General features: G+C 34.8%; 1 non-coding gene across 1 annotated transcript; it reads right to left on the bottom strand.

Annotated features, from left to right (window-relative positions):
• Window positions 1-13,160: 13,160 nt before the first annotated feature.
• Window positions 13,161-13,293, bottom strand: LOC126010012 (small nucleolar RNA SNORA51). Its single transcript, XR_007496154.1, has one exon. It is a non-coding gene; the product is annotated as a small nucleolar RNA SNORA51 (small nucleolar RNA).
• Between the last annotated feature and the right edge of the window lie 7,006 nt (window positions 13,294-20,299).

Here is a 20,299-nt window from a genome sequence, read left to right as displayed (position 1 = left end):
ATTATCATACTTAGAGTATAAAAAGGCTCATGGCCATTATACCATTTTTACAGATTTTACCTTTTGTAATTATAAAATATTGCTTTGTCCTTTTTTAATGGTGTTCACCTCAAAAACTACTTTCAATGTTATTAATATTGCCACATTTTAAAATTCTTTCCTTGAGTTTTTTACATTAAAGGCTTTATCTAACTGCATCTTGCATTTACCCTTTATGTGCTATTTGCTGTTATTCGTGTTATATTAAATATGGTACACATTAATTAATATTACTCTAAATTATTTGAATTGTAATGAATTATAGTGTTTTACCTTAATAGCATTTATGTTTTGTTTTGGTTTGTGTCACACACTGCAATGCTTAAGTCACACTCCTGACTCTGCATGCCTGGCTTGATGGGAGCAGGTATAATTGGGATGCCAAATACTGAACCTATATCAGCAAAATGCAAGGCAAGTAGTTTACTGCAGTACAATTTGTCTGGCCCCTTACCAAATTTTGCATTTATTTTCTTTTAATTTTACATCTGTTTTAGTACTCTGTTACATTTAATTTGATTCATATTTTATTGCTCATTTCTTTCTCCTCTGATAATTATTAATTTTAATATTTATTTATTCATTTAATAGCTTATTTTAATTATATAGTTATTTGATAATCAAATTAATGAATTAAATAACAGCAGTTGCTTTTACAAAATAAATATTTATAAAATGTTATGTGTAATATTCTGCCCCACATTACGTATTCAGATAGATATTGATGAATTGTTTTGTTGTCTTTATGCTTATTATAATAAATACTGTGAAAAAGTTATTTGCTTTGTTTTGTTTTGACCCAACACAGACTATTCAAGGGAGCAAGTAGGAAAGCAACTGTAATCTTAACAGGTGACTAGAATAATAAGTTAACATCTCAGACTAAGACAAACTATTGGGACTAGAAATGACAAGTTCCAGAACTTTTCTTTTATAGATGAAGGAACTGGTCTGGATCTCACGAGAATACATAATTTAAGAAACACTTGTTACATGAATTCAATATTGCAATACCTGTATAATGTTACATGTTTGCCTGCAAACTTTAATGGTTGGTCAACATGTGTTCTTTTAAACAAAAGCATGCAAATGGTATATTTATCAACATCTGAATCGTTTCATCCATGGAATATGACAATTCACATGAAAATGACATCCATTTGTAGGTAGACTTACATGTTCTTCTGCAGGTGATTTAATTATTAGCATGGATAAGTGGCCAGAAGTTTTATTTTCTTGATCCAACAGCCATGGAAAGTCAGAATTTGATCTTATATGAATAATGAAAACTGTCTTGAGATGCTTTCGTAAAAGAGCTTGTAATTTCTGAAGAAAAATTTAAACAACCTATTTAGGAGCATTTAAGGAGGCAGTGACAATGACCTGAAAATAATCCTACAAAATAAGCTGAATTACTTACTACATTGCATGTTTCTGAAACATGGGATAGTAGATAATTTAAAGTAGCAAGTTCCACTTGTTGATGGTATTTTAATTCGTAGACACTGTTGTGGTCAGTGAAGGGCCAGTCATTTTACCTTTTCCAAATGATAAACATCAATGTAAAACATGGTGGCATAGGTATTATTGAAGAGATTACAAAATGCATATTTAGAAAAATATCTCAGGCCAAGGGGATTCAAGAGCAGTGAGTAGAAAAAAAAGTCATATCTAAATACCAAAGCCAAAGTCAACTACAATATAATCAAGAGACCCAAACTATAAAAAGGTAAACACAACGTGGACCTGTTACACTGGTAGTCCTGGGGGCTAGGGGTGGAGGTATGAAATGCATGCAGGGAACTTTGGTGGAGGAGGTCAACACTAGTAGTGGGAATGGCCCTAATTCATTGTCACTAAATGCCTTAAATTCAATGGTGAAAGATATTGCTCATAATGTCCTCAATAAAAATAAGAAAATAAAATGTCCTGGTATAATTATAGATTCAAAGTAGCTTATAAAAACTGAAAGTTTCATATATTTAAAAGTATAGAAAAAGCAGGGGGCTGGAGCGATAGCGCAGCAGTAGGGTGTTTACCTTGCATGCTGCCGATCCAGCATGGACCTGGTTGTATTCTCATATGGTCCCCCAAGCCAGGAGAGATTTCTGAGTGCATAGCCAGGAATAACCTCTGAACTTAACCAAAAACAAAAACAAAAAAAAGTATAGAAAAAACAAAAGTGAAAATCATTACACCGAGAAAGTAAAATTAATAGTTAAAAATACATAGTTTTAACATAATATGAAGTAAAAGGAGGTATGGCCAAGACAGAGTGCCACAGCTCTGGTGCATACATGCTCTGGACACAAGTTTAATCTATGGCTTCAAGATCACTGATAATATGTCTCTAGTGGTACCCAACCCAGGAAGCCTAGAAAGGACTGTATTCTTGAAATACAATACTGAACCTCTGCTGGGTCAACCAAGGGTCACTAGAACTGTCTTCCTTCCCCCACTGGACAATTTGTGAGAGACCTTCAAACTTTATAATTTCTAGCATATTTTAGCATCATTTTCCCCCAAATACATGCAATTTTTATTTACAAAATGATTGATAAATAAATAAAATAATGAATAATTAAAATAGTATAAATTTTCTAGGAACCAAGAAGAACACGTGGCAGAGCACATGTTTTAACTGTGTAGGGCCCTGAATACATCACCAGCACCATATGCTTCAGTGTTCACAAAAACCCCAGATCAGCCAGATGTGGTTTCTATTAAAAACAATTAAAACTTGATAAGCAACTTATCAATAAAAATGGTGATGATTTTTAATTAGGAATTGGGGTATTTAACTTCCAGGAAGTAGAATTTTGCAAACCAAATGGAGGTGGTGATGTGTGTGAGTATAGGTTTGTGTGTCTGGGTGTGGGTGACATTTACCCTTGAGTATATGTGATGATTAGGTGTCTGATAAATTGGGACAATGGTGTATCCATATATTTAGGTAAAATTTGTGATTGTGGCTGTGAGAGATTAACATTTAAATCTTCACTCTGAGAAAACAGATTGAGTAACTTCCTTAATACTGATAACCAACATTTAATCTATTGAAGGTTTAAACAGATTAAAAACTATTGTTTTGTTTTGTCTTGTTTTGGGACCACAGAGGACAGTAGTCAGGGGATACTCCTGGCTCTGTGCTCAGAAATCACTCCTGATTTCATCTGGAACCCAGAGATTGAACCAAAGTAGCTGTATGCAAGGTAAACTCCCTACCCCCTGTGCTATCTCTCCAACCCCAGATTAAAGGCTTTTTATGAAGTAATGATTTCTTTCTCTTTTAAATAAAAAATGCAATAATTTAGCAATGAATTTCATGTTCTTCATTATTTTGGAAGAGATCCACTGCCATGACAGTATCAGAACCCTTCAGTCACAAATTGAAGAGGTCAGGTGTAACCCCTCTCCCAACTTCCTCCTATCTCACCTGGAGAGGGAGACCCTCCCATAGCTGGGAGGGGTCTATGGTTGCTAATAAAGGAGTTGTCTCAGGGGTGTAAGGGATTCTGAGAAAGATTCAAAAATTGAAGGAGCTGGCAGGATGGAGGGTAAGAAAGAGATTTAATTTGGGGGTGGCTTATAGAGGCTACTTAAAAGGTTCGATTAAGGCCACACATATTGGCTAAGGCCTTATTAGTACTAAAGCTTCATGTCTCCTGAAACCTGATTGCCTGTGAATCACTTAAAAGGTTCGATTAAGGCCACACATATTGGCTAAGTCCTTATTAGTACTAAAGCTTCATGTCTCCTGAAACCTGATTGCCTGTGAATCATTTCTTCACCTTTGCTACCTGAATACGCAGACCCGTTGGCTGGAGGGGGTTGCAGGCCCGTGACCCTGGCCAGCAGAGAAAGGCCTCACCATCCATCCAGTCATCCATACAGTCATCCAGGACTGTATAATTAATATGTATTTCTACAGTCAGGTACACTACTGAAGCCAGGGAGACCACATGGTGTAGGGATCAAATCCTGTTTGACTGTATTCATGTACATTAATTCTCTTATTATCAGTATGTCCTTTAATCCCTGTACTGTCTCTAAGAATCCTATTTTTACAAGGAAACAATTGATTCTTTGAGAGAATTGATGGCTTGCCTCATAAATAGTAGAGTACCATAGTTGAACAGTCTTAGTAAAAAAGTAAGTTTCAAGGAATGTTAAAAGGTTAATTCCTACAAAAGATACAAAGGGCTTGGAAGCAGGGGATTTCCTTGTAAAATAAGTATTTCTATTTTAGTTCCTAGTGAAGAGGGAGTGGTCTATGCCAAACAAAGAGTGCTCAGGTCTGTGCTCAAGTGCCACTTATGTATATATTTGGAGAACCATATGTGATGTCAGGGGTAAATTCTTTTATTTTTGTTTGTTTGTTTTTTTGGGCCACACCCATTTGATGCTCAGGGTTTACTTCTGGCTAAGGGCTCAGAAATTGCCTCTGGCTTGGGGGGACCATATGGGACGCAGGGGGAATCCAACCGCGGTCCTGATCCTTAGCTAGCGCTTGCAAGGCAGACACCTTACGTCTAGCGCCACATCGCGGGCCCCAGGGGTAAATTCTTTTTTTTTTTTTTTTTTTTTTGGTTTTTGGGCCACACCCGGTGACGCTCAGGGGTTACTCCTGGCTATGCGCTCAGAAGTCGCTCCTGGCTTGGGGGACCATATGGGACGCCGGGGGATCGAACGCGGTCCGTCTCCTAGGCTAGCGCAGGTAAGGCAGGCACCTTACCTCGAGCGCCACCGCCCGGCCCCAGGGGTAAATTCTTAATGTTCACATGCAATGCAAGCACCCAGCCTGCTGTACTGCCTCTTTAGCTTTATTTCTTAGGATAAGGCAATTTCCTTATATACTGACTAGTTTGTGTTTAGTTAGATTTTCAACATAGATAGGTCACTAGGGCTGCTTCAATTTTGAGATACAAATATAGAATTATCTTATTAATGTTGATAATTACCTGTAGTTCTCTGTTGAGTAATAAGAAATAAATTTAAAAATAAACAACTCTATTCTTCCTAAATATGTAATCATCTTCCTGCATATCTAGCTAAGATGTCTTAGAATGTTTTTATCAAGATTTAAACTATTTCTACATATTTTATATTTTATATATGTTTCTACATATTGTATTATTTTAATATCTTAATTATAGCTACAGTATGTGGTTTTATATATTCATTTTATATTTCTTTATTTTGATCTATATAGTCACCATGTCATTATAATGCCTGCTTGCCTTAATATATATTTAGTAAACCTTAGTAAAACTATAAATTTGTTTTCCCCATAGAAATTACACTGCTGTGAAAATCTATGTACTTATCATTTATTTTGTTTTATCAAGTTCTTTCCTTAATTAATTTTCAAAAGAGAATGTCAATTGGAAGAAACTGTTTTTTTTAGGTTTTCATACTGTAGTTTACAATACAGTTGCTGGTAAGGTTTCAGACATAACACTTTACAAAATAACATTTTCTTAAGCCGTTCTTTACTTATCACAATCAAAATATTCTGGTGTCAGAAACAATAACTCTGATTCATGGCTTCTCAGTCAGAAAATACTGTTTTCAGGTGTCTAGAGCTTTATGGAAAAATATACCACAAAGCTTTTTTTTTATTAAGCAACTAACAATGTCTTTAGTGATAATACTTCACTGATATTTCAATGATAATCATTGCAATAATTACATAATTCTTGTCTTACTAATATTTGAATTTGATAAATATGGAAATTAAAATTTGAGCACATTTTAAATATTCACAAATATTTCAAGTTCTTTAAACATTTATCTCTGAGTTTTATATTTTAGGTATCTAATTTTGAGTAAAAACACAGAATATATTTATGTGCTATTATTCACTACAAACTATATATTAAGTGTCATTAGAAAATCGCATTTAATTTTAACAGTTAAGTAATGACATAAAACCAGAATTTATATTTTGAATAATTTTTACTGAAATGCTCATGTGAATTTTGATTAATGCTAAAAAGTACTTCCTCAAATGAAAAACAAAGACTGTAGCTGAAGCAAAATGTCAGTTTAATGATGTTTATTTTATGTTTTTGTTGATGTTCTCATAGATATTCCTGGTATTACTTTTGCTGTTTTTTCCCATATGTTATAAAAATGTTCTACTGTTTTTTTTAATTTTTACATATATTTCTAACATATTGAAATGCAGACATACTTTTTACATATATTCTAACCACATTGAAAAATGCAAATATATTGATCCGAGTGGTTTTTCTCACTTATGCTTTAATGAGATATGAACCTTTTTTTTTTTGGTATTTGTTAACAAAAGTCAGGGTACATATTCTTTTTATTTTCAATTTTTAAAATTAAATGCTAAATATTTTGTTACTGTCCCCACACCACATTCTATTGCCACCTTTGGACTATATACTTCGTGGTTCTATTTTCAAAAGATCATATGGCAACTCTGATTAACACTTGGCCTCATGCTGGCAACACATCCATTTCAGCCTTTTAGGCAATGTCTTCAGCCCTGATGTTAAGGTTTTAAGTAAATGTTGATGGCAGAGTTTAAGATCCATGGCTATTGTCATCATTTCTCTTTTCTAAGAAGGCCAAGCAAGCCTCTCACCAGTAACCTTTCTGCAGTAAACATGTTTGCCTTCCTGTCATTAACATTCAATTTCTCTGTTTGTGATTCTGACAGCTGTTCGTAATAAATTCTACATGTATTGATTTAGATGTGCTCCTTGTTCTGTTTTGATCAAAGAAACATTGTTTTCCCTCTGAGAAAGCATAGTAGACTGCATAATCTTTCACAGAAGTCAATTCCAAAGTGCTTTCTCCTTCCTGACAACCACACAAATATTATTTCTCTTTTGAAATATAAATTAAAGTGTTGCCATTTCTTAAAGTTAAATTTTTGGTAATGAAAAGTAGGAAGTCCGACTAAATAATTCCTAAATTTAAGACTCAGGACATTACTTGGCATCCATCAGTTTAAATTTTTTTTTCTTTTTGGTTACACCCGGTGACACTCAGGGTTTACTCCTGGTTATGGAATCAGAAATCTCTCCTGGCTTGGGGGACCATATCCGATGATGGGGGAATCAAACCACAGTCTGTCCTAGGTTAGTGCGTGCAAAACAAATGCCCTAGTGCTTGCGCCACTGCTTCAGCCCCTAATTTTTTGTCCTTTAGTAAAGAAATTTCACTGATTTTTTTTGAGACTCCCTTATTGTGCTCAATCTAGAGAATCATCCTCAGAGATATTCTTTTTGATGATACAGACCTAAAAGTTAGGGACTGAGGCCACAATATGATATTACTTGAACTGGCCATGCTAGAGGCTACCATTATTATATCCAGTGGTACAGATGGGCAGCCATATGATGCCAGAGATAAGAGCCTTGTTCTTTGTTCCCAGCCTTTCTTAAAATAATAGACAGACAATACAAATAAAAGACTCTCTTGATTTTTAAATATTATATGCTCTATACAGGTCACATTCATAGATGTTATCTAATTGTATTTAAGAATTTGTATTGAAATTGGTTTATTAAGAAACCAGGAAATTGGCTAGTTTATAAACCTCAAAACGGGGTATGAGTTTTCAAGCCCACTCTTGTATCACATAGAAGTTTGCTGCTGTTCTAATATATATGAGATCTTAGTTATATTAGTTATAGTTAATAAGAGAATGCAGATAACTTGCCATGCTCTCTCCCTTTGAAATCAATGACCCAAGTAAATAGCTGCATTTAAATGTCTTAAATGTGTTTTTAAATGCACAATCAGGTAAACAAGTCAGTTTCTAAACTTGTTAAATATAAGCAGAAGTGCCTCAAGGATCTGCATTCCAGATATCATGTACTATATAGGGAAGACCTATTTAGATTCAGGAGAATGTTCAGTGTATAATTTTATTTTATACTATGAAAAAAGACATTGAGAATTTCAACACAGATGAAAATTTTAATGAGAATTTCAATTTTTTTTCACAGATGAAAACGGCTCTTAGTTTCTTCACCCTAAAAATGGGATTTATTTCTTTTCCTTTTTCAAAATTTTTGTTTTTTGTTTTCTTGGCCACACCCATTTGATGCTCAGGAGTTACTCCTGGCTAAGTGCTCAGAAATCGCCCCTGGCTTGGGGGGACCATATGGGACGCCGAGGGATTGAACCTTGGCTAGCACTTGCAAGGTGGACACCTTACCTCTAGTGCCATCGGCCCCATCTTTTTCAAACTTTTATCATTACAAGTGAGGCAAAATATTAACTTTCAAAAATCACTATAAAATATAAGATGTTGCAGAAATAAATACAAGAGGTTTTATTTCTTCTAGTGCTAAATTTTGACTAGGATTTTTTAAAAAGTGAGTTTTCAGTTTCAATTGCCATATATATTTTTTGTTTCAAATATTCTACTAATTTGGCTACATCATGAATTTGAGAATAAAAGATAAAGAATTTTCTTCAATTAAGATCAATATGTGACTGGCTATGCCCTTAAGTGTAAATTTTAAAGAAATACCACATAGCATGGGGAGGGAGAGATTTCTCTAGCTGACAACTCTGCCAAATGCCAAATGATACTTTGACAAGTTGTTGTTCATTTAATGTGGATTTCATTAACCATACCCATTGTGCCAAAAATAATGTAACCCTTCTCTGGACCTTAAAGTCTTTCTCATTTTCAGAGCATTCTCATATCGGTTGAACTGTCTCTGAATGTTCATTAATTTTGGTGTGAGGTAAATGTCAGCTTGAAACTAAAGGTGACCTAAATGCCACAGCACCCTGAGTATTAAAATAAGAGTTCTCATGAATTAATGAGCCTAATGGACACTCATTATGTATGCAAAATAGAAAGCTACAGCTCAGAAAGACCTCAGTCACAGAGTTGGGAAACCCTGGCCTCCCTCAGTCCTAGGGCATAGTGTATAAGAGAGAGCCATTTAGTTAAGAGTTACAAAATGAGTTGGCATTATTATTTTAAATGTTAAACATGCACATCAAAAGCACTTGGGCCACTTCCCACAATAATATAATTCAAGTTCAATAGGAGGTAGTTCATGTGGTATATAGAACACAGAAATGGGAATTGGAATATTGGATTGCATCTTATCAAATCTGACATTTATTTTCTGTGTAGTTCAGTATACACAACTGAAATCCTCAGTTGTCCCCGAAAGTCTTGCCTTTTCCCTGACTTCCCACCCTAAAATACTTTGTCTCATTTTTTAGCAATATAACATGTTAACTGGCTAATTATACTAGAAATAAGAATTTTCAATGAAAATAAACATTTTAAAAAATTTCTATAAACTGGTTATTCTCATATTTTTATTGGGCCAGAGAGATAAACCAGAAACTAAGATGCTTACTTTTCACATGGCTCATGCTGGTCCAATTCCTGGCACTACATATGATCTCCTGAGCACAGCCAAGAGATTCCTGACCACAGAGCCAGAAGTAAGCCTTAACACTATCAAAAGAGGGTCAAACACACTCCTCTCAAAAATAATGTATTGTTGATATTACTCTACAACTACTACGTGTCCACAACCCTTCAAAACTGATCAGTCTCAAACTCCTATGGTCCCAAATCCAGCATTTGGTAACTTCAATTCTATTGTCAGAATCTAGTACTTGTTTTTTCTGAATACTGTCTATTTCATTACTTTGTTGTTTTGTATGTCACTTTTAAGTGCTATAACCTAGCAGTTTTTTCTTTCTCCTATTATTTTGTTTATCAAGTTATCCTCTAAGTCCTTACCACCTGTAGATAAAGACAAAATTTTGTATTTTCTTATTCCTTTGTAGTATATCCTTTTGGGGAAAGAGGTTCATCTAGTGCTCAGGGCATCCTCTTGGTTTTGTTTACTCCTGGAGTGCTCAGATCAACATAAGCAGTTCTGGAGACTGAACTAAGGTCAGCTTGTGCAAGGCAAATTTTGTATCTCTTAGCTCAGCAGCATTCCTCTGTGTGTGTGTGTGTGTATGTGTGTGTGTGTGTACCAACATTTTTTTCAGAATATGTCTTTTTTCAACATTAGATTCTTTATAGATTTTATTACTGTAAGCAATAGTAAACATAAATATGCATATATCTATCACTCTAAATTTGTGTTTTTCTGAGAGATGCCCAGGAGTGAGATCACTGGATCATAAGAAAGATTTATTCTTCATTTTTTTTTATAAATCATCAACTATTTTTCCATAGAAGTATAACTAGATGACCTTTGCCCAATAGTGAAGGAAATTGTATTTCATTGCATTCTACCCAGCACTGATTGTATCTAGTTTACCCATTCTCACTGGTATAAAGTGATATTCCAGTGACAAACTTGCTTAAGTTTTCCTGAGAGTCAATATTAATAATTTTAAGACTTATCATCCATATTTGCATATGTTTAGCTATTTTCCACTTTTGAAGGCTATTTTTTTGCCATTGAACTTGGTGGTTTATTTGTTTTGGATATCACTTGAATAATAGTGCTTCATCAGATGCACAGTATGTAAATATCTTCTTTCTTTCAGTAGGATTTTTTTTATTTTAGCTATAGTGTTTGATTTTGCTACATTGCTCAATGCCAGTATTTGGCCACAGCCTAAACCCTCTAGTCATCCATGTTCCATTACACTGCTTTCAGTGTAGACTTGTAGAATAGTAGTTCTATATATTTGCCACAAACTCTACCTCCCTGCTCCCCATAGATACACATCTTATTTACAGATTAATGTCCTAAAATGGGCTCTTAACTTTATGTGGGTATTACGCTGCTTTGGTAGGTCTGTGTGTTCTGTTTTTATCATTTTTTTTCAATGGGGTAATATATCCATTTTTGTGTTAATTGACCCAATTTTTCTTGTCATATTGCCATATTATTGGAGAAAATAAAAAGAGATTCTCCCAAATCAACCCATTTGGCCTCAATGGCTCTTAGTTTTTTTTTAATCCATCTTCTTTGTGATTGACATCCTAAAAATGTTATTTTTTTCTCTTTATTAAGGCATATTTTATTTACAAAGTTTTTCATAGTTGAATTTTTCACATTTATTGTGTTATTATTGATGTACTCTTTCAAATTTGTCAATAATTGTGTTAGATAATTTTCTGGTCTTTCATTGGGTGCATATATATTTAGTAGTGTGATTTCTTCCTGTTGCACATATTCCTTGATTAGTATAAAATGTCCATTTTTGCCCCTGACAACTTTTCTGAGTCTAAAGTTTGTGTTGTCTGATATTAATATGGCCACCCCATATTTTTGATAGGTGTTGTTTGCTTGGATGATTTTTCTCCAGCCTTTGATTTTGAGTCTATGTTTGTTCTGACTATTCAGGTGTGTTTCTTGTAGGCAGCAGAAGGTTGGATACACCTTTTTGATCCATTTCAGCACTTTGTATCTCTTAATTGGTGCGTTTAGTCCATTGACATTGAGGGAGATGATTGTCATAGGGTTTAATATCAACTTTGTGTATAAGTCTGGTGCGTTTGTTGGTCTGTCTTGTCTTAAAGTAGACGTTTCAGTTTATCCTTTAAGGCTGGTTTTGCATTTGTAAAGTTTCTGAGCTGTTGCTTATCCGTGAAGCTATGTATCCTCCTTCAAACCTGAATGTAAGTGGGACAGGGTGCAGTATTCTCGGTGAGGCATCCATTTCATTCAGTCTTGTCACAATATCCCACTACTGTTTTCTGGCCTTGAGAGTTTCTTGTGACATGTCTGCAGTAAGTCTTAAGGATGCTCCTTTTAATGTAATTTCCCTTTTTGATCTTGCTGCTTTAAGTATTTTGTCTCTAACTGTAAGATTTGTTATTGTGACTAGGATGTGTCTTGGGGTGTTTTACTTTGGGACTCTTTTTGCTGGTACTCTTTGCGCATGCAGGATTTGATTGCATGCAGTTTTTAGCTCTGGGAGTTTCTCTGTGATTATGTCTTTGACTGTTGATTCTTCCTGGGGATCTCTTTCCTGGGCCTCTGGGACTCCAATAATTCTTAAGTTGTTTCTGTTGAGTTTATTAAAGACTTTTATTTTCATCTGTTCACATTCCTTTATTACTTTTTTCCATTGTCTGATCATTTGCCTTAAGGTTCTTTTTCAGTATGAAACTGTTCTGTATTTTGTCTTCCAGTTCACTGATTCTGTCCTCAGCTGCTGTTACCCTGTTGGAGAGGTTTTCTATTGAGTTTTTCAGTTCAGCTACCATGTTTTTCAGATCTGTTATTTCAGTTTGGAGTTTTCTGATTTCTAGCTTTGTGTCTGTTCCACATAACTATGTTTTCTTTGATTTCCATTAGGATTCTCCATATTTCTAATCTAAACTCCTTATCTGAGAGATTAATCAGATGGTTGCTATTTTTTGGGTCATCAGAGCTATCTTCTTCATTTTCTGTGCATGGTGTTTGCCTGCGAGGTTTCCCCATTGTCATGCTTGTAGTGTGATGTTTTTCTGTGTGTTATGGTGGGGTTCATTAGTTAGAATGAGCATGTGACCATGGAGCAAAGCAGAGTGGCCATGCTCTTCTGGAGCCTCTAGGAGAGAGTTTTTGCTGGGCTCTTGCTGGTCTTTTCAGGAGAGCTTTAGTAGACAGAAGATAGACAAGAGAAACATGCAAAACCAACAGGTCCCCTCAGTCTATCCCAGTCACCAATCTCCTAGCAGTGGTCTCATGTAATTTCTTAAAAAAATTATCACTTACTTTCTTTACTGGACATGGATGTCTCCATTTACATATAAGTGCAGTGCTACTCACTTGTCTGAGGTAAACAATTTTATTAGCACTGTCCAAAATTTTTATTGAAGCTTCCAATTGAAAAAAATAATTGGATAAATATGGGGCTAGAGTGGTGGTGCAAGTGGTAAGGTGTACTGCCTTGCGCGTTAGCCTGGGACAGACCTTGGTCGATCCCCCAGCTCCCATATGGTCCCACAAGCCAGGAACTATTTCTGAGTGCATAGATAGGAGTAAACCCCTGAGCATCACTGGGTGTGGCCCCAAAATTTAAAAAATATTGCATAAATATTAGTAAAAGGTTTTATATCTCTCTCTAAGTCTTAAGGGGACTTATAAAGCCAATTAGTTTAAAAACTCGTAAGAATGTGGAAAACATTGGAAGTGGGGATTATTTTTTGTCCCCTAATTCACAATACAGACCAGGCAAAGGGCCTGGGTTGAGGTGTATATGGGGTACATTTACTGTACCTCCTCTTTCTATACAGTCAGTGTAAAGAACACAGCCTGTGGTAAGAATTGGGAGGCCTTATATTTTCCTTTCTTTTTTTGATTTATATATATATAAACCTTCACCAGTGCAACATCCCACGACCAATATCCCATGTGTCCTTCCTCCCCACCCCACATAGGCCTGTACTCTAGACAGGATTTCTACTTCCATCATTCAGTCACATTTTGTTATGATAGTTCTCAGTGTAATTATTTCTGTGACTGCACTAAACCATTCCTGTGGTGAGCTTCATGTCAGGAGCTGGACCCTCCAGTCCTCCTCTATTTTGTCTCTGAGAATCATTACACAAATGTTTTTCATTTTCTCAAAACTCATAGATGAGTGAGACCATTCTGTGTTTATCTTTCTCTCTTATTTCACTCAGCATAATAAATTCCATATACATCCATGTATAGGAAAATTTCATGACTTCATCTCTTCTGATGGCTGCATAATATTCCATTCTGTATATGTACCATAGTTTCTTTAACCATTCATCTATTGAGGGACATCTAGGAACATAAAAATACAATACACCTGTATCTATTGCAGCATTGTTTACAATAGCCAGACTCTGGAAACAGCCACAGGAGGTGGGGATGATTAATATTATGAATTATAGAAAGATTATTTTAAACAGGTAATAATCTAGAATATTACAAATATAATTTGCTGTTTATCTCTCCTTGTTGCATTAAATACATTTAGTAATTAAAGTAAGTTTAAAGTAAATTTGACATTCTTGTGAAAACAAGTGATGGAAAAAAATTCTGGCTGGTTTTATTAAGATTCACAAGATAGAAGCTACATTAGAATAAGGTGTCAAATGGTTAAGAAACAAAAATGATCAGTGATAATTTAATCTTAGGGATTTCTTAAGATTTTGTAAGACTTAAAACTAAAACTCTTGGGCTGGAGAGACAGCATGGAGGTAAGGTGTTTGCCTTGCACGCAGAAGGACAGAGGTTTAAATCCCGGCATCCTATATGGTCCCCTGAGCCTGCCAGGAGTGGCTTCTGAGTGTAGAGCCAGGAGGAACCCTTGAGCTCTGCCAGGTGTGACTTAACCCCCCCCCCAAACAAAACTCAAAAAAACCCCTGAGACTCAAGGCTCTTTATATTCTATCTTATAAAACAGTAGGACAGTCCAGTCCACATTCAATGCCTAATCTAATTTCTGTCTAGTTAGAGTTTATGTCCACAACTCAATCCAGTATATGTTCATAACTGTTGCAGTTGAGGACAAATGGACATTGAAATATGAGGAAACTGACCACAAAATAAAACTCCCACTATAAGTTCTATACATTGAGCAATTTTTTGACCATTCTATTCCTATATATAAAACAAAATTATATCTATGATTTAGCTTGGCTACAGGATTGACATGAGACATATTTAAAGTGTCCAGTGGCACTTACATTATTCATGTTATACTGGTTCTTCAACCTTTCCTCAATTTGTATCCTATATTTTTTCTTTGTTTGGGGACCACACCTAGTTGTTCTTGTGGCTTACTCTTGATTTTGCATTCAGATTTTAATTCTGGTGAGCTCAGGGGACCATCTGAAGTGACAGGAATCTAACTCAGGTCAGTCTTTTGCAAGGCAAGAAAACTAGTTACTATGCTATCACTCTGGTTCCTCCAATTCAATATTTATAATGACAAGAATCTATTTCATGTGGAAATATGTCCAATGATAGTGAATAGTGTTTACCAGAAAATGCTTATTTATATCAACTCTAAATATATGTTCCCAAAATTTCTTTCTCACTTTTTCTATAGAAACTATGTAAGGAGCTTGGAATCAACAAAATTCATACTATTGAAGTAAGTCATTAATATGTGGTTAAGTGAAGACAACTTAAGCCTTCAAAGGTTGTTAGGTAGTTCTATTAGTGATTTTTTTTCACAATTCATGTTGTATAAAAAATTCTATTCATATTTTTTGAAAATTAGAGCAGCACTATGCATGTGTCTCTATACCTATATTCTATAATTATATTATTCTAGAGGTGTTTTCAATTGCTTTGCATATCAAGAGACACATAGGGACCCCAATGATTTAAGCAGTAATTTCTTATCATCTTTGAAGTAATTAACCTTTTCTATGGATCCTCTTGGGAAGCTGCATAAGGTTTTCTCCAAAACTTAGTGAGTTGTACCAATATGAGCTTTAGTTCAATGATCATAGGTGGTTGCACACTTTTCTTTGGTGGGTTTTTCTTTTAGGCAACTATTTTTGACAGTTTGATGCCTCAAGCTGGATGTGCTTTAACAATGCCTTCATCCTTGGGATTTCTAGATCAATCAGTGATTTTAAAAGGATAAACAGCATTATAGAAGTAATTTTATACTTGCCATACTTAATAATCTTTAATAGTGTACAATCACATTTGTTCTTACTTTCATATCAGCAGACAAACTATGGGGAATACTAAGTAGTTAGACTCACTGTTATTACTGCAATCCATCTGATTCTGTTTCTTATAAATGAGTCTTTAATTAGTTAAGTTACCACTGTGCTCATGTTTACACAATACAGTTCTTTAATACGGAGTTCCTGAAATATAAAATAAATAATAATTTCTGACTTTCTGTTACTTCTTTTTAGTGCAATAGAGGTACACCTTATTTGCTGTAAAGATTGCTTTGGGGCTTGATAATCAACAAAAGCCAAACATTTAAGTTTTTAGCTGTCAGGCTGGTTAGGGTATATCAAGAAATGCATATGAATGAACTACAATGGTACACTTCAAAATAGTTTTAATTTATAAATGGAAAATTCTGGACTGGAGAGATACATAGGGATAAAGCGCTTGCTTTACACTTGGCTACCTGTTCCATATCAGACATTTCATGTTGGTCCCTAAAAACTACCAAGAGTAGTACTGAATGCTAAAAGTAAAAGGGCTAAAAGTAACCCTGAGTACCACCAAGTGCAGTACTATAGCAAAATTTAAAATAACTCAATAAAAAAGGTACATTCTGTAGTATCTTCCTTATTTATCTTTATAGGGGCTAAATTCTCATTGAGTCTCTTTAAATATAAACTTAATCTCAGCTTGGCAACTTTGATTTTATAAAAATTTTGAAGGTATACTGTAAAAATTTAAAAATACATGGATGTTTAGAGCAAACACCACTCATTACAAAAGGCAACACATTTTATTTAATGTAATGAAGTAGCCAAGATATATGATTGATTTTTCTAAAAAGATAGAAAAATAGACATCTTGAAATGTAGTCTGGCATACAGGAATAGGGCAAGTGATATAAGAAACAATGCAGAACTTGACAGTCATGCACTTCAATAACTAATGCCAGTGTCTTTCACTTTCTTCCTTAATTTCTCTCTATTCTTTCTTCTTTTGTTCTTTCATTATCTTTCATTGCTTCATTTTTCTTTTCTTTTTTCTCCAATCCTTCCTTCACTCCCTCTCCCACTTCCCCCTTACCTCCTTCTTCCCTTTCCTCCTTTCTATTCTTCTTTACTTCCTGCCCCTCCCTTTCTTCGTCCCTCCCCCCTTCCTCCCTCCCTCCCTTCCTTCCCTCTGTTCTTCATTCCTTACTTCCTTTCTTCCTTCCTTCCCTACTTCCTCTTTTCCCTCTCTTCTTTCTTCCTTCCTTCTTTCTTTTTCTTTATCTCTTTCTTTTTCTCTTTCTTTCTTTCTTTCTTTCTTTCTTTCTTTCTTTCTTTCTTTCTTTCTTCTTTCTTTCTTTCTTCTTTCTTTCTTTCTTTCTTTCTTTCTTTCTTTCTTTCTTTATTTCTTTCTTTCTTTCTTTCTTTCTTTCTTTCTTTCTTTCTTTCTTTCTTTCTTTCTTTCTTTCTTTCTTTCTTTCTTTCTTTCTTCTTCTTCCTTCCTTCCTTCCTTCCCTTCCTTCCTTCCTTCCTTCCTTCCTTCCTTCCTTCCTTCCTTCCTTCCTTCCTTCCTTCCTTTCTTTCTTTCTTTCTTTCTTTCTTTCTTTCTTTCTTTCTTTCTTTCTTTCTTTCTTTCTTTCTTTCTTTCTTTCTTTCTTTCTTTCTTTCTTTCTTCTCTCTTTCTCTCTCTCTTTCTTTCTTTCTCGGGGACCAAATGGGATGCCGGGATTCGAACCACTGACCGTCTTCAAGGAAGGCAAACACCTTACTTTCATGCTATCTCTCTGGTCCCTCTTTTTTTCTTTTCTTTAATTTTTTCTTCTTTTCATTTTCTTCCTCTCCTCCTTTTTTCCTTCCACCCTTTTCTTTCTTCCTTTCTCCTATTCTTCCTTCCTTCTCCTTTTCTTCCTTCCTTCTTCCTTCATTCCTCCCTCTTTCCCTCCCTTCTTTTTTCTTTTTTCCTCCTCCTTTTCTTCCTTCACTCCCTCACTCCCTCACTCCTTTTCTTCTTACCTCCCTCCCTCCTCCCTCCCTCCATCCCTGCCCACTCCCTCCTTGCCTCCCCACTCCCTCTCTTCCCGTCTTTCTTCCTCCCTCTCTCCCTCCCTCTCTCTCTCTCCTTCTCTCCCTCCCTCCCTCTCTCCCTCCTTCCCTCCTTCCCTCCCTCCTACCTTCCTTTCCTTCTCTCCTTCTCTCCTTCCCTCCCTCCCTCTTTCCTTCCTTCCTTCTTTCTTCCTTCCTTTCCTTCCTTCCTTCTTTCTTCCTTCCCTTCCTTCCTTCCTTCCTTCCTTCTTCCTTCCTTCCTTCCTTCCTTCCTTCCTTCCTTCCTTCCTTCCTTCCTTCCTTCCTTCCTTCCTTCCTTCCTTCCTTCCTTCCTTCCTTCCTTCCTTCCTTCCTTCCTTCCTTCCCTCCCTCCAATCCATTCATTATTTTTCTGAGTGATACTGAGTTAAATAGCTGGACCTCTATCCCACCTCGCCTATAATTTTTTCTTAAAAAATTATAGGAATCCTGAAGCTAAAATAGTTATTTATCAATCATGTTCAATCTATTAATGCTCATTAATAATTAAATACATTATTTTGGTTGCTTTTTAAAATATCTAGTAGTTTTCACTTTTTTGCTAGCATCTTTACTATTTTTGTGTGCTATCTTCTTTATCTATTACATCCCTCGCATATTAAACAGTGTTGTTTTAAATTCAGAGTAGCAAAATTTCTACATTATAGCCATGTTTGTTAGTGCTATTTCTTATTTCTCTCTAAATTGTACTATTTGTTTTAGGCAAGTTTTGTAACTTGTTTTTTTTTTTTTTTTCAAGAACCTTACATGTTGAGTCATATAACCTAAAGTGGTATAAATAGGCTGTTGTAAATGGTGATAAAGTGTGATTTGGATATTTGTTAATAGTCTTATAAATATTTTTTCTTTTTTTTCTTTAGGAGGAAACTTTGTCTCTGTACTGTGAATATTACAAGTACTTTTTTGTCATTTTTGTTGTTTGAAGATTCCAGAAGAGACTAGTTTTTCTTTTCATACATGGAATATTCAAAGATATTCAAACATCATATATATTTATTTTATTTTATTTTTAACATAATATATTGTCTTTCTCCTAGGTTGAACACTAATATTGGCTTTAGTTGGGAGTTTACGTTCTCTCATTTGAGTTAGTCTCTGATAGATTTTCTATTGCATAGTTTCTTTTGACAATAAGCATTGTTAAGTAGACTAGAATATGCCAACATATTTTTAAATAGTTCCTCCCCAGTTCCCTTTCAGAAAGATGAGAGATTTTTCTTGGATAATTACTATAGGAACATTATGAAACTAAATCTTTTTTAAAAAGTCAAAGTTTGTTTATAATTGGATCCCATTCAGAGAGTTCAATTTTCAAAGCTATATATGATGGAATTCTAAACACTGATCAATTGCAAACAGTTCAGGATTTTCTATTCTGGGTTAAATTATTATAAACGTTTATGCAAGTAGGCAAAACTATATTTTATCTCTTTTTATGCCATTTTTTGTTTTGTTTTAGGAACCACAATTTGCAAACTTGTTAATATTAGTATTTTATTTCCAGGCATACCAAAATCTAACTTCAGTTCCATCACCAGAGTAGCATTTCTACACCAATATCACCAGATTTCATCCCCCTACACAATCTGCAACTTTAAACCATATATGTTCAGGTTAAATCATTATAGTTTGCATCTCATGCTTACAATAGTTCTATTGGTAGTTGTTTTGATGCATTAAAGCACTAATGTGTCCAAGACCCTTGACTCTTGCCCCTGTTATCTGTTACCCAAAATCACTTCTTCCTACTTCCATTTCTATCCTTCCCAGCTTTTCTCATTTCCATAACCAACTATCTACTTTTGTACATCACATTCCCATTTTCTTGTGATTTTAAATAACACATATACATAAGAATATTTGGTATTGGCCCATCTCCTGACTTAATATATTTAATGTATAACATCACGGAATTTCATCCAACTTTTAGAAAATTACATCATTTTATCATTCTTGTGACTGCACAGTATTCTAAAGTGAGTATATATCACAACTTCAATTTCACTTACTTATAATTAGACATTTGAATTGTTACCAAATACTGGAGATTTGGTAGATTTGAAGGAATCCTCATTAATGTGCAAACATATTTTGGAGTGAGTGTTTTTATGTTTTTCAGTGGATTGTTCTATGTTCTTTCCTTTACTTTAAAGGATATTAAAGTTGTTGACTATTTTTGCTTTTCAGCATTTTATTTATTAGGATAAAAATGTGACACCCATTTCTTCATTTTGTAACCAGCATGGGGAGCCAAGATATTGCCCATTCAGATTTGAATGACTGGAAAAAAGCAAATTATTTTATTTTATTTATGTTTGTTTTTGTTTTTATATTTCTTTTTTATTTTTTTGTGGGCCAAAAGGGCACAACCAGCAGTGCTCAGGGCTTATTCTTATGTCTTTGCACTGGTATCACTTCTGGAGGACCTCAAGGTATCATATAAAGTGTTGGGGTTCTAATCCATAAGTCCTCTGAACATGCACTATTTCTCATCTTAAAATGATACACAAATTATGGTATATACTGTCCTATTTTTTAGCAATAACTCTACAAAAATTTGCAAGTGTCCACCATTGAGAAATCATAAAGGTGTTAAGA

Source organism: Suncus etruscus, chromosome 5 (assembly GCF_024139225.1).
Source record: "Suncus etruscus isolate mSunEtr1 chromosome 5, mSunEtr1.pri.cur, whole genome shotgun sequence".
In the NCBI taxonomy this organism is placed as follows: domain Eukaryota; kingdom Metazoa; phylum Chordata; class Mammalia; order Eulipotyphla; family Soricidae; genus Suncus; species Suncus etruscus.
This window is presented reverse-complemented; position numbering and strand designations above follow the sequence as displayed.